The sequence below is a fragment of the Vulpes lagopus genome, chromosome 1 (genome assembly GCF_018345385.1).
Source record: "Vulpes lagopus strain Blue_001 chromosome 1, ASM1834538v1, whole genome shotgun sequence".
In the NCBI taxonomy this organism is placed as follows: domain Eukaryota; kingdom Metazoa; phylum Chordata; class Mammalia; order Carnivora; family Canidae; genus Vulpes; species Vulpes lagopus.
The window spans coordinates 95,948,352-95,963,027 of NC_054824.1; the positions used below are offsets into that span (position 1 = coordinate 95,948,352).

Here is a 14,676-nt window from a genome sequence, read left to right on the forward strand (position 1 = left end):
TTTCTTTTTTGTTTCCTGACAGATTAAAAAAAAATGTCATCCCCTTGCACAGAGCAGGTAATTAATAACTATTTTGTTGAGTTAACAAAGGATTAGGACTGGCATTTTTAGTTACTTTTTACAGAGATGAGCTCTGTCAGTTGCAATCATGGGAACACACTAAATCTCCCATAGCACTTTAGCAAGAAACCCCACTTTTTAAGGCAGTTGTCTAGGATGAAGTGTGTGATCTATAGCTCAAGAACAGAGAATAGGTTACATGAAGATCAAACTCCTTGCCTCACTTTCACTACATCATGCTCATTAGCCACGTTAACCAACCAATCAGAGTCAGGCGGCACAAAATAAGACTGTTGGAAAATGTAAATATCACTGTTCCAAACTCCATGTTCAAATCTCTAGTTATCTCTCTAGCTAGTGAGACTCATCTGTTCTGTGAATTTTACATAAGAAATCATAGATTAGTTCCTCCTTGTTAGAAAACCAGCTTTTAATAGCATATACTCAAAAATTTTTGAGAAATATGAAGATATATTTACTGGAGAAAAACCAAAAAGAAATCATTGAAAGACCAAATAAAAAATGTGAGGTTAATATTTTGTATTCATAACACAGTTCCCTGAGTTAACATAGGGAGTTTTAAGAAATACAGATACCCAAATCTCTTCCCTCAGTGATTCTTTTTTAAAAAAAATTTTATTTATTTATTTATTTATTTATTTATTTATTTATTTATTTATGAGAGTGAGAGAGAGAGAGCAGGAACAGGGGGAAGGGCAGAAGGAAAGGGAGAGAATCCTCAAGCAGACTCCCCACTGAACCTGGAACCCAATACAGAGCCCAGGGCAGAGGCCAACATGATGCTCTATCCCAGGACTCTGAGATCACAACCTGAGCTCCAACCAAGAGTCAGCCACTAAGCCTCCCAAGCACTAAAATCACCTCCCTTCCCATTTTCAATGATCTTACTGGACATCCAGGGCTGAGAACCACTGAGATAAAAGAACAAGGTTTTACTACAGCTGAGATTTCACTTCTTTTTTTTTTTTTTTGTAAGCAGAATTTTTTTTAAGGTTTTTAAAATTTATTTATTCATGAGAGACACAAAGAGAGAAAGAGGCAGAGACACAGGCAGAGGGAGAAGCAGGCCCCATGCAGGGAGCCCGATGTGGGCTTCGATCCCGGTTCTCCAGGATCAGGCTCTGGGCTGAAGGCAGGCGCTAAACCGCTGGGCCCAGGGTGCCCAGCAGATTTTTTTTTTAATTCATCGCATTTCCATAACAGAAATCTGAAAACAGAACCTCTAAGAAAGGACAGTGCTAACTAATGCCACAACATGGCAGCTTAGTCCTGCGAGAGTCAGCCAATCAGAAACATAATGCATTTATGGAACTACAGAAATGAAATTAAGCTTGAGTTTTTATTGCTTTGATACAGTTCTGACCAATAAATTAAAAGGTATAGAATCAGAAGCAAAACATTGACAGATAAAGAAGTAGTGATCCTTTTTCCCCACTGGGGGACATTTTCTTCCTGTGCCTCTTCTGTCATCAAATGATGTAAGATTTTGTGTTTCTTTAAATAACCATGACATTTGACATCGCCGTTGATGAGTCCTACAAATAGGCCACCTGATCATGTCATGTCCTTCATCATCTTCAACATCTTTCAGAAGAAAACCCAACTCTATGATGTAGCAAAATAGAACAAAAGAAAGAAAAATCCCCGAGATAAGATTCCTACTTACCTAGATTCCTACCAACCTCAGGTCTCTCTACTTCCATACCCATTCTACGCACCCTGCACTTATGTTCCCAAAGATGAAAAGGGATTTCACACATTCATTCCTTTGCTCATGTTGCTGCCTCAGTATGGAAAGTTCCTCTTCCCAACTCCACACCCTCTTATCAGGAACATCTCTCCATTCAATCCTTCCAGAGTCAGCTCACACATACTCTTCTTTCAGATATTCCTTTATCAAGACAACACTTCCTGCCCATGGAGTTGACCATTTCCTATTCTATTTCCACCAGAGTCTCTGCACTGTTCTATAATAGCAGTTCTAAAATGTGCTACGTTGAGATCAAGGTTTATCAGCGTCAGCACTATTGACACTTTAGACTAGATAACTATTATAGGATGTCTTAACATCACTGTAGCAGATGTAACAGTATCCTTGGCTTCTCACTACCTGCCAGGAGTACTCCGACTCAAGTCATGACACCCAAGAATATCTCCAGACACTGCCAAATGTCTGGTGGAAGACGGGGTTCAAAATTGCCCCAGTTGATTCATATGTATATCTTTGTTTTCCAATAAACTTGTAATCTTCATAAAAGCAAGAGTATTATGTTCACCTTTGCATTTAGGATATAGCAAAATGCCAGGTCCACTACAGATTCTCAAGAAATTTTTGTTAAATGAATATTATTTTGTTATAAAAGGGACAATATCATACTACCAAAATATGGAAAATCTAGTATATTAATTTCTAGTCCTGACCAAGATAATGCTTTACTTTTAAAGATGATCTCATTAATGAAATTAAATTTTCTATTTCAACAAAACATTAATTAAATTAAAATCCTTAAATTAACCACTAGAAGTAACTTATGTTGATTTTTATATGATTTTAAAACAAAAGAAAATGAGATTGGTATCTAAGATTACATCTATATGCATATAAAACTCTTGGATTAAAAATTGCTTGAATTAGTTAATTGATTCAGTTTTTTTTTTAAGTTTGTATTTTTTATGTTCTCTGAATAGCTTTAAGTAATTGTTTCACTTTTTAAAAAAAGTTCACTTAGCACTTTTTATGCCTTATAAGTAATTTTTTTCAATTTTTATAAATTAAAAAGCATCAAAATACAATCCCTTGCTAAGTCTCCTTCTCATTCCATTAATATAGATGGCACACATTTCTATGATAGAAATGACAAAGCACAGAATTTTTAGAAACCAGAAATATATTACTTTAATTTGAATTACTCATTCAAAATAAGTTTCTAAATAGAATCGCTATGCCAGAACTTAAATATATGAGCAAAAATGCACATTAAACACAAATACACATAAGTTTTTAAAGTGTATATATTCTATGGTAATCATTTTAAGTCTCTAAAAGATTAGTATTTTTTTATTATTCAATTATTTTAACTTCTTATATCCAAATTATGATAAATTACATTTGAAATAGAAAGCTAAGCAAAAGTTCTTTCCAATTTCAAGTTAAATCTTATCTAAAAAATTGTTTAATTTGAAAGTACAATTCATATAATTTACAGAAGGTTTATATTCAGTGGTTTAAGGATGGTATATCTAACTGAGAGACAGTATAGTTATATGAGCTCTGGTTATTTATTAGTTAAGCATATTTGAGCAAATATACTTTAAATTCTAACATATGACTAACTGGTCTTCATTTTTTCTTACTCTTCCTAATGATGCAGTTTCACATTAAATGCCTATAGCCTTAGTGAAAATTTTAAGTTAAGTTCATTTTACAGAGAATCTGAACTTTACAAACAAATAAAGCCATTGACATTTTCATTTAACCTCAAGTATCTTTAACAAACTAAAAAAATACCTTTTGTATTTAGCATTTGGGTCTTTTACATATATAGCAATAGAAATAACAAAACTGTCGTAATAATCTAACTTTAACTCTGCTCTTTTTAAGACGTAGCAGCTTTTTATTTTTCCTCAAATTTGGCATTATAATATTTCCTAATGTTCTTGTTATGTTTTAAAAATCCATAAATATCCAGGCATGTAATTTCGGATTTTTTTTTATATTTCTTCATGCATTAGTATATCTTACTGTGAGTTCTAGAAAATTACTACTTTAAACTAGGGGTCAGTGAACTATATATGGCCTGCAGGCTTAATCCTATCCATCAGCTATTTTTGTATGGACCATGAGCGAAAGCGGTTTTCACATTTTTTAATGGTTGAAAAAAGTAAATTAAAAAAAAGAATAACATTTCATGAAGAGGGAAAATTAATGAAATTCGTGTTTCAGTGTCTATAAGTGAAGTTATTGGAACACAGCTACACTCATTTGTGTGCATATTTCTATGGTTGCTTTTGAGCTACAATGACAGCTTTAAGATGTCATGACAAAGACTCACAAAGATTAAAAATATTTACTTTGTGGGTCTTTGCAGAAAAGTTCGCCAATCCTGCTTTAAACAATTAGTATGTGACTCTACATAAGATAATACGCAAATCTGGGGGACAGGACACAATGTATTCGTAGGAGATTTCTTTCAGCCAACCTGAAACATTGGTCATTAGTAATAAAATACTTATCATGATATTCATCCAATATTTGAAAAAGTATTATTGAACTGGTCAAATCAATCATTTATGTTTTTGAGGTTTACTTTACTTTATCACATCATTGAAGTCTTGAGAGTTTGAAATTCCTATAATTCCCCAAAATCAACGTAGATGTTTGGTAACAATCAGCAATGACTCCGGATCTATGAAACTCAGCCTAATATTTACTTTATCATGTCTTGGTAAAGCTGTTATGCCCGGTTTCTAGTTACAACATTTTGTAATGAAGACAAAACACAGCAAACCAGATCAAGCTGAATTTATAGTCTTGACCCAGTTTACATTTCAACTTAAACACAGAAGGAGGAAAAAGCACAAATTTGGTAAATTAACCAAAAAATTGAATTCCTTGCAAGCAAACACTACTAATAGGTATTTAAATGATACAAAAGATTATCATCCTCTACTAATGATCTTAATGCTATTCAAGCTATTGAAAAAGCTACAAAAACATAAATCTTCAGTAATTCACTGTTTGATGTCATGACTAAATGGATTACAATCTGAGTAGCTGCTTATGGTTCAAAAGTTACCTTCAAAATAAGATTTCCTAGCAGAAAAATCTGATTTTTTTAATCCTCTGGATCATTATCATAGGGCTTTTTAAAAGGGGGAAAAAAGCTTTAAATGTCTTGAAAGGAATGTAGAATTTGTTGCAATATCTAGCATCATCTTGTTATTATATTATGTGGGGCTATTAAAAAATAACAATTACTATATTTTATTTTGAGGACATTGCTGAAAATCTCTAAAGTGAAAGTACGTACAGTATACTTATAGATTTTTATATTTAGCCAAGTATTATAATAGTCTGTAAGGAAAAATAAAAAAATCACTTAGGTACATTAAAAAATGTATGACTAGGAGCAATGTTTAATAGCTCTGATATGTGTCTCATAAGATAAAGCTAGTGACTAGCAAATGAAATAATAAATACTCTATTATATATTAAAAGAAATATTTGATTTTTAACTAAATTCAACTCCTTTGCTGTTGCTAACAAAGTTGTTTACGCTGACAGTTTAGAATGGTTTTTCCTTGACCCCTAAAATGAATCATAAGAAGCCAGTTCCCAGTAGCAAAACAAATAATGTCATATTCCTGAGAACTAAAAAGATTATTTCGAATACATGAGCCTAAGAAGTGATGTGTCTTCCTTAACATCAAAAACAACTGGTCTTACCAAAGGCAGTCTTGGAATGGAAAGAGACTTAGAGATATCCAAGAAATGGATAGAAATCACCATGTTTCTTTCCAGGTTACATGAGATTCCATGTGGATTCTAATACGAGACTCATCATTAAATTTATTTTCATTTAAGAGAAAATCAAACCACAATTATTTTCAATTATCATATCATCTTGGTAATTAGAGATGATGCCACCCATATTTACCCAGATTTTTTGGTAAGCTGGATCCCTGATAAGATATCTCATTAATGGAACAGCCATGGGCTGTAGCCGACTGGGAGTGGACTGTGAATGGAGCTCTAGCCTCAAATACAACAGTGTAGCAAAGCTTGTACAACTTTTGACCTCAGGCCCTAACTTCAAAGTTGAAGAAGCTGCCAAAAGAGTAAGTCCTTTCTCCAAATCCAACCCAAATGTTTGGAATGAGACTGCAGTTCTCAAAATAAAATTTTCTTTATACTTTTCCTCACTCAAATATGGGAAGATGCTTTTCGTTTTGCTTTTGCAATATTCAAGATACTCCTCAGCCCAATCCTTACTTATCACTGGAACTACACCACCAAAAGAATTATATGGAGATTGCCTTATGACATAAAAAATTATCAAAGTGAATTTTCCATGCTTACTAAAAGGGTAGCATATGGAGATTGCCTTATGACATAAAAAATTATCAAAGTGAATTTTCCATGCTTACTAAAAGGGTAGCATTTGAGGTCACTTCAGGTGGCTTCAGTGCTGGGCACTTACCCAAGGCCCTGGTTCTGTGAAGTCAGCTGTCCTCCATGTGCCTGGTTCTGCTGCATGTGACTGAGTGTTCAAATGCCTGGCCTTACCAAACTTTTTCAGAAAAGATTCAACCCTTCAAATGAGAGAAGAGTCGCTCATTATGAAAAGCCTTTAAAAAGAGAGAGAAAGAGAGAAGAAAAAAAAAAAAACTGGATTTTTGACAAGCAAATTCTTCCACAGTCTCAGAAGGTTTTGCAAGACTAATCATCACCAACATGAAACTTGAGCTCGTCCTTTATAGACCTTTGTTTCCTTCCAACTATATCTCTTTCAATTTTCATTTCATTCCCTTATTCTTTTTCTCCTACCTGCTTTTGATCTTCTATTTTATACTGCACAGAGGTCTTGAGTGGTATGTGTGAAGTGAGCCACCGTCAGCCTGATGAGGGAAAGCCTGCTGGTCCAGGAGAAAAAAGATCATAAAGTAAGAAACAAGGCCTGAGATTGGATTGGGAGTCAATCTGCACGGTTATCAGTGTTCTGTTATGCTTTGTGAAGATGCCTGGCCCTTTCAGTGCTACATTTCATGTAGTGATGAAAATGGGATATGGAATATCATCGTGAAAAATGGTTTGGTTGGGATCATAATGACTAAGAGGCTGTCAATGCAAAAAAACCAACAGGACCGAATTGTAAAGGAGTTAGACACTGAACCTGCTTCATAATCTCTGCTTTTGTTTAGGGGCCTCCAAACAACATGCCCCATCAGCCTTTGGAGGCTTTGGACTCAGCTGGATGTCATCTAAACCTTCCACCCCAGGAACTATTATGATTTCTCACTGGGAAGGGAAGTGAGAAGCTGGGATTCAGGCACCATGGAAAACTTTTCAGGATATTTTGACCAAAATAAAGCTTTACTTTATGCGCTACTGTGCTTAGGGATGACCAAGCAACAGACTGAAGCCCATTGTGTGGTTTTATATTACTCTGCCAGCTGTTTAATAATGGCTGTCCTGAAAAAGCACATTGCTTTATCAGTAATACCCTGGCATATATCTTTATAAAATTTTATTTTATTCAATTGGCTCAAGATACTTTAACAACATTTACGTTCTCAATTTCCTCCGTACTGAAGCAAGTTGCCCATGGCTACTGTGAACTGAGATTCAAATCTAAGAGTTCAGCCTTTTAGAATCTCTAGTCCATTCCCTGAACCAAATTCTCTCTCTAAGTGGTAAGTGAACTTAAAGCTAATATAACTACTAAAAAAAATAATAGCTGGAGGCTATTCACATTGCCTTCTATGTCCTGTTTAGTGTTGAGAGAGAGTTGGTGCTTCCTAGACCAGACAAGTCCAGGTTCACATTTTTCAGAGAAGTGTCAGCTCCATAAACTTAAAACACCATTCTACTCGTGAGCAAATAGGACATACATGAATATACCAATTTTTTAAGTACCATTAATATAAATTCCTTTTTTGGGGGGGGGGGTTAGGAACTCTGATTAAAAACACAAAAATGATTCTAAGAAATCTCTCTTAGGTCTTCCTAATTATGTTGACAGGAACGTTAGCTTTTCTTCATTCTCCAGAGGCTGTTTTATTCTATAATGAAGCTTTTGAGCTACGTGTTTTCAAGCGATCTTTCAGGTTTCACTTTGAATATATGTCTGCCAAGTTCTTTACCATTTTGAAAGTTAAAATAAAAATGCAATGGGTTTAAGCATCAATTAATAAATCCTGCCATTTCCAGAAAAAAAATCAGTGGCCTCCACCCTATGAGAAAATGAGCATTTCATAAATATTGAAACCACTACCCGCATTCTCTATAAGTTGGTTAGCTAAAAAGACAGTAATTCCATTAGAGGCTTTCAACAAGGAAAAAATAAAATAGTTGAGATAAAGTAACTGAAATTATTTGTTACTATTTTGCCATTAAAAGGTAGTGAACAGTAACGTCATACATTCCACTAACTTCTAAGAGAAAATTTTAACAGTTTTCTGAAAACTCTGAGCCCTTTATTAGGGGATTTCTTGTCTTACAAGCTGTGCGACTTAGCTGAATATTTGATTAGTTGTACCTGCAGCATATGCTTGTATCTGGGAATAATTTTAGCTATATAAAATATTCATCAGTATTTGATAGCACCAGAATTGGAAATCTGTGCAGTTATCCCACCCACAAAAAGGATTTACTTAATGTTTCATAGTAAGGCGACCAATGAATGCCCTTGAGTTCCTAAAGGGGGCTGTATTTAGACCTCAAAGACTCCCTGACCAGTAATCGTTTCTTCAAACTGCCTGGGCTCCTGACTTCCTTTAAAAAATCATATAATGGGGCACCTGGATGGCTCAGTGGTTGAGCATCTGCCTTTGGCTCAGGTCATGATCCTGGGGAAATCCCTGGGATCGAGTCCCACATCGGGTTCCCCGCAGGGAGCCTGCTTCTCCCTCTGCCTATGTCTCTGCCTCTCTCTGTGTGTCTCTCATGAATAAATAGATAAAATCTAAAAATGAAGTAATAAAAATAAAAATCATATAACTAAACCCTCAGTAACTGAATTGCTCCAGCTAGAAAATGAAAGTAAAAAGCTCTCCTTGTCACATGGAGCTATAATAAAACATAGTTTTTAGTAAGTCAATACATTAGGATCTGGCTTACAGGACAGGCGCATCTTTTCTATCATTCAATATAAATATCTATCCATGATGAAACATAACGGTGAGATTTTTGTCTTTTTGTTATTAAGGTCAAACCTAGAAAGGTAAAATGGACATTCAGCAGCAGCCTGTGTAAGGGGTAAAAGACAAAGGTTGACTTCCACTGTCTTCTCACAGTTCTCTCTCAGGGATGGAACTGCCTTGCCCTCTTTACCTCAGTATGTACATTTGCTTTCCAGATGATTCAGTCTCATCCAGTTGTAAAGCACTTACCCACTTTCTTGTGTCCTACATAATTTACTTACTTCTAGGTCTTCTCCCTCCTGACACATACCTGAATGTAATCCCTCCTGTGGGTTCTCCTGTTCCCTAATGCTTGCCTAGCCCCCAGGGGAATGCCTAGTATGTCGGTGGCATCAATAATATATTCTGAATGAAGGAAGGAATTAAAGAAAGACAGTACAGCATTACAGAAAACGTCTATGACTCTTTCTTGTTACTTGTAAGTGGTGAAATCTATCTCTTTCAAGATTAAAGGAAAAGGTCTTCTTCACCCTATAGAAATACCTCTTACCGTAGTTTTCTATTAAAGCAGTTTTAGCTTCACACTAAAGAACTATATTATAAAATAAGCATAAGAGCTTTGTACCTCTTAACTCTATGCTTGATGAAGTTTGTACCATGTGAATGTTTAGCCTCACTTGCAAAATTCCTGTTTGTTTTAAAATGGACCCAAACTCAGTGCTATAAAGGAACTCATAATATATATATATATATATATATATATATATATATATATATATCAATTTTTTACTTTGATATAATCAATTAATCCAGCAACCAGAAAATAGTTTTTTGGTATCATGGATTCTCCCCAAGCAATTTACTTTTCATTTCCTGCTGTCACGTGGGCATCACATAGATGCACCCCAATGGGCTTCTTACTGCAGAGCTGAGTTGTAGGAGAGCCATAGGTTTTTCAGGTACTTATAAAATCAGTTGTAGCCCATGTACTCTATACACAAATAAATTGGCTCTATGTCCTAACGAGATTTCAGTCCACACAGTATTGTAGACAAATTATAAAAGCAGGCTTAGCCACACTTGAAAGAGGGCCCAAGCAAGGTTTCTACATAAGTGCAATCGATTTCCCAGCTCAACAAGTAATTTAACCAAATATTTCTAATCTCAGGAGTTTAAAACCTGAATAAATTAGTCTTACTACTTGATCAGCATAAGTTGTTAGTTGATAAGCTAGCAAGCAGCAATACAGCCAGACTAAGATTTTATTGTATCACACTCATTCTTGCACCACAAAAGGGGAAAATGTTATTAAAGGAATGTTGAATTTATTACTTTAAGATGCTCAGTAGAAATTCTGATAGATTGTTGCTCTTATATCACATGATTCTTAAAACCTCTGTTTTTTCAGGTATTTCTAGAGACTTCCCTTACATGAAAGATTTACTGATATATCCTAGGTGCTTTCAGTGAAGAATTCATGGTAATTACAGTATTTATAGTAGTATAATTTCTTGCTAGTTATTTATTTACAGATGATCAATTCCAGGAACTAGCTTTCCTAGGTATCTGATATTGAATACCTTTAAGAAAGCTTATAAATCATCCCCACATTTATATGGCATTTCCTTGTTTCTTGGATTACTTAAGCACTCTTATTTCTGGAAACACCTAATCAAAAGCATTAAATTTAAAATAATTGTAAATTGGAGTGCTGAGGGCTATAAAAGTGCAATTACTGTATCAGTTCACCAATACAGCCCTATTTGCCAATAAAAGCACTGAAATTGTGGTTTGTATTTCCAGCAAATCTTGGTTGAAAGCCACAAACTGGATAATGGTAGGAAAAATTGTTCTAATCGTATCTCTATTGTCATAATAAGGCAAACCCATTGCTTTTAAAACCAAAATTTCTAAGAAATTTCTAAGCCAGAAACATAGGATACTATAGTAGTTTCAATACATATTCAAGAATGGTAAGGGTTTGTCCTGAACTTTTTGGTTAAATTGGGTACCGCCTCTTTCATAGAACAGGAAACAAACGAGGACTACAAAGGCTGAAAGATAATTTAAAGAAGGGATGTGAGCTTCCAGGTGAATGGGCCTAGAGCAGGCTGAGTTAATAGCAGGAAGGAACCAATTGGGTAGCACAAAGCTTGCCTAAAGACAATGGTTAACACTTTTTTCAGGAATTGTTCCCATTCAGAAGTACATTGCACAGCAAGGTGGGAAATTCTTATTTTTCAAGACCAGATCGAGGATTTTATTTGCAATTACTCAACTTTTATGTACTACCTCATGTTTTTAAATCATTTTCACATATTTGGACTGGATTACTACTTTGAGCTACCAATTTGCTATCGTGCCTAGAAGTCTGAAAAGTCAATGGTATTTCTTATTAGAAAAATGAAAAAAATGAGTTTCCTGCTTAGATCTTTTTCTTTTTAGATAGTACTGGCCAATTAGCTGTTAGTGACATTTTCTTGAGTCAGAGAGTGAATTTCGTGCACCCGTTTACACATTCATTATACTAACTAACCAAGAGGCCCAACATCACAGTTTAATTGATATATTTTTATCATATAATAAAGTACCACATCTTGAAGGGAGAAAATAGTAAGTCCAAATGTACCACCTTGATATTAGTTTTACTACAGTCACATCAAAGCAGACAGGATATAACATCACCTTTACCTTTTGACACATTCAGGAAGGTGTTAAGTACCATGACCCTAATGAAACAGAGAATAGAGATGAAGAACAAAATACTCTCTAGCTTTTCAAACCTATGGCTTTGACCTATAGAAACATACGTCATGGATGAAAATACAATGCACATGTAAAAATATTCTCTTTGAAATTTCTTCGTGAATGGCACAATATTAGTCAACTTGCTTCTTGATCATTATCATTTAAAAAAATGCATCTAATTCCTCTCCATGTGGTCAACATTAAATATGGTCATAAGAGTACATATAGAAATAGATATGACAGAGAAAGAGAGATCAGATGGTAAAGGTGATAAAGATAGAAGGAGAGGGAAAGAGTTGTACACTATTGGTTCTCTTTCTTTGTAGAATTCTGACTCATAACAGCAAGTTAATGTTATACCTTTTCTGCTAAATTCCATCTCCCCTACCTAGCAACTTTACAGACTTTTTCCTTTTCAGTTTTTATTTGTCTGAATTCAAAATGAAAAAAAAAAAAACCTTTTATTTATTCACAATAAACTTGATCTTCTTAGAATCAACTCATAATTATTAATGGCTAAATGATTCTTTTGGAGATCTGATTCTGATGTCCCACATATTCACTGTCTGCCCAGCTTTATCTCAAACATGGAAGATAGAATCATATTTGTTTCATTAAAGTTACTTTGTGAAGTCAGATCAATGTATAAAGTAGTTGGAAATGGTCTACACCTGCCATAGTCAATGTCCATTTTGGAATGTTGTTACTGGTTTTTTCAAATATAAAAGCTAACTTAATAACTCTTCTGAATCATACTAGACAAATTACAATGCTTGAATTTAACGACATGGTTTTATTCTTACCTACCTTATTAATGTCTCAGAAGACACCAAACTCTGAATAAATAATCCCGAATCAGTACTGAATTGAGCCAATGAACTCCAATGGGATTTAGACTATCTGCTAATTCTGCTGGGTAAAGGATTTCTTTTACATATGCTGGGATTTGGAGGAGTAGAATCTGATTTGCCTCCAGCTCCTATCTTTTCATCCCATAGTTAAATATTTGTGTACAATAAACTTTTGCAACCACTTTGTGTTATTTAAATGCCAATATATCTCTTCCCCCACAATGAACATAGATGGGTATATTAAGGACACACACGCAAAAAGTATTTTGAGAACAGATGCAATTCTTTCTCAGGATCTGGTGTCTATTAAAAATTACTTTTTGAAACATTTAGTAATCTTTATATAAATTATTAGGTCAATTTTTTCCATTTTGCCTAAGAAATATTTTGGAATGTGAATATTATTACATTTTTATATGACAGAAATATATTGGTATTCTTATCTGATCCCCCTTCCCATTCCCCTTACCCTCTCCTCTTTCTGAACACAGGCATGTGTAGTAAGCCTTTCACAAACAAGGCATCCATTCAGGACTTAGGTACTTGTGCCAATTTCCACTCAACAGGATTCCTATGCACTTGTAGGTGCCAAACAGCAACTCCTGTGTTTCTCCAAAAGAATTCTTAATAGAGAGGGGATTAAACTCTAAGTGGCTTCCTGATTTCACCATTTCTGTAGTCCAGTGTTAGGTTGCTGAAAGGTTACTTCATTTGTACCATCAGGAGTCTAACAGGCTTTAGAAACTGAGTGAGTGATGTAATGATTTGTGTGTGTGTGTGTGTGTGTGTGTGTGCGTGCGTGCACGTACACAGGAAACACTGGGGTAACTAGCAACCTGTTTCACTAAAAGCACATAGACATTTTTGAGCGTCTCATCATTTTTTGAAAGCAACTCTTCTGTAATGCTCTAAATTTCAAATAAAATGCAAAATGTGAGATAAAAATTATTGTAATTGGAATAATAGTCCATATAGTAAAAGAGAGACAAAATTAAATGAGCGCATGTATTTGCCCAATACTGATACTCAACTCCACTCTAAGCAAATATTTACTCATTATCCTAATATAAAAAGTCAAACGTCCTTAGGGTGGCAATGCACCTATAAATGTCCAGTCTATAAATGCCAAAAACCATATTGCAGCAACAGTTCCACATGCTCATGTTCAACTAGATCGATATATAATCAAGAGGAAAAAGGAAACAGAGCTCACACTGGGTGGAGGACTCTCCAAATTATCAAACTTGAAATTAAACAGGAGGGAAAACATTAAAACTATTGCTTTTCTAAATATAATCAGTCATCTGGAAAATGAGTTCTATACAGATAAAATAAGTTCCCAAGAATAATTTGTACCAAGTCCAACCAGTGCTTTCAGTTTTGTGCAAACCATCTTAGTAATGGTTTCTGGTTCTAAGTATCATCCAGCATCTTCTGTGCTCTCCATGTGCTCACCATGGGCCTGCTAAAAATATGTAGTTGAATCACATGATCATGCAAGGTTATTTGTGAAAAATTTATTTGACTTGGCCCCACACTTGAACTCTTACCTTAAAAATCAAGAAGGTGCATTGCTGGAATAAACAGCTTCACTAGAGTCCATTTATCATTGCTACTTTCACAAGACATCAAAGGTCCATAGGAAAGAGTTGTTTACTAATAATATCTGTCCTAAGCAATTTTCCTTCTTTCCAAAGGAGTGTGCCCTCTTCAAGTTTTAAGAAATACACGCCAGAGAGATTAAGAAGGATTAGGAAACAAATAGTCCGTGTAATCTGAAACTAAGGAATGAAGTTAATATATTTGATAGTTTAGCATTGCTTGAAGTTGATTTTATTTTATATAATATTTTTATTACAAGGGTAATACTCTGGCCGGTGACACATGTAGGTCTGTTTTTGTCAACAGCCACATACTCTGCTTAACAAGGACTGACCCCAAGGTCCACTATACTAGATATTTGGTTTAGAAAATCTTCTAAAGATCAAACAAATTTTTTCCTGAAACTCACTATATGATTACATTTGTTTATTTTCAGCCATGGCTACAGTGGGTGGTCCCACCTACTTCTAAACTGATTTAAGGGATATTATAAGTAAGAGGAATAGATATAATAAAGCTATTATGAAAACTT

At 34.7% G+C, this 14,676-nt stretch overlaps 1 protein-coding gene across 11 annotated transcripts in view; it reads right to left on the reverse strand.

The window, feature by feature from the left end:
* ZPLD1 (zona pellucida like domain containing 1) overlaps window positions 1-14,676 on the reverse strand; it is a 417,570-nt gene that overhangs the window by 60,639 nt on the left and 342,255 nt on the right. For 2 of the 11 annotated variants that reach the window (XM_041725978.1, XM_041725990.1), the window contains 2 exons: window positions 6,629-6,714; window positions 6,282-6,429 (listed from right to left, as the gene is read on the reverse strand). The exons of 7 other annotated variants lie outside the window; for them this stretch is intronic. The gene's annotated coding sequence lies outside the window, so the exon portion shown is untranslated. Of the gene's footprint in view, window positions 1-6,281; window positions 6,430-6,628; window positions 6,718-14,676 lie in introns of all 11 variants that reach the window. 2 more of the 11 variants (XM_041725986.1, XM_041725998.1) reach the window with 2 other exon arrangements.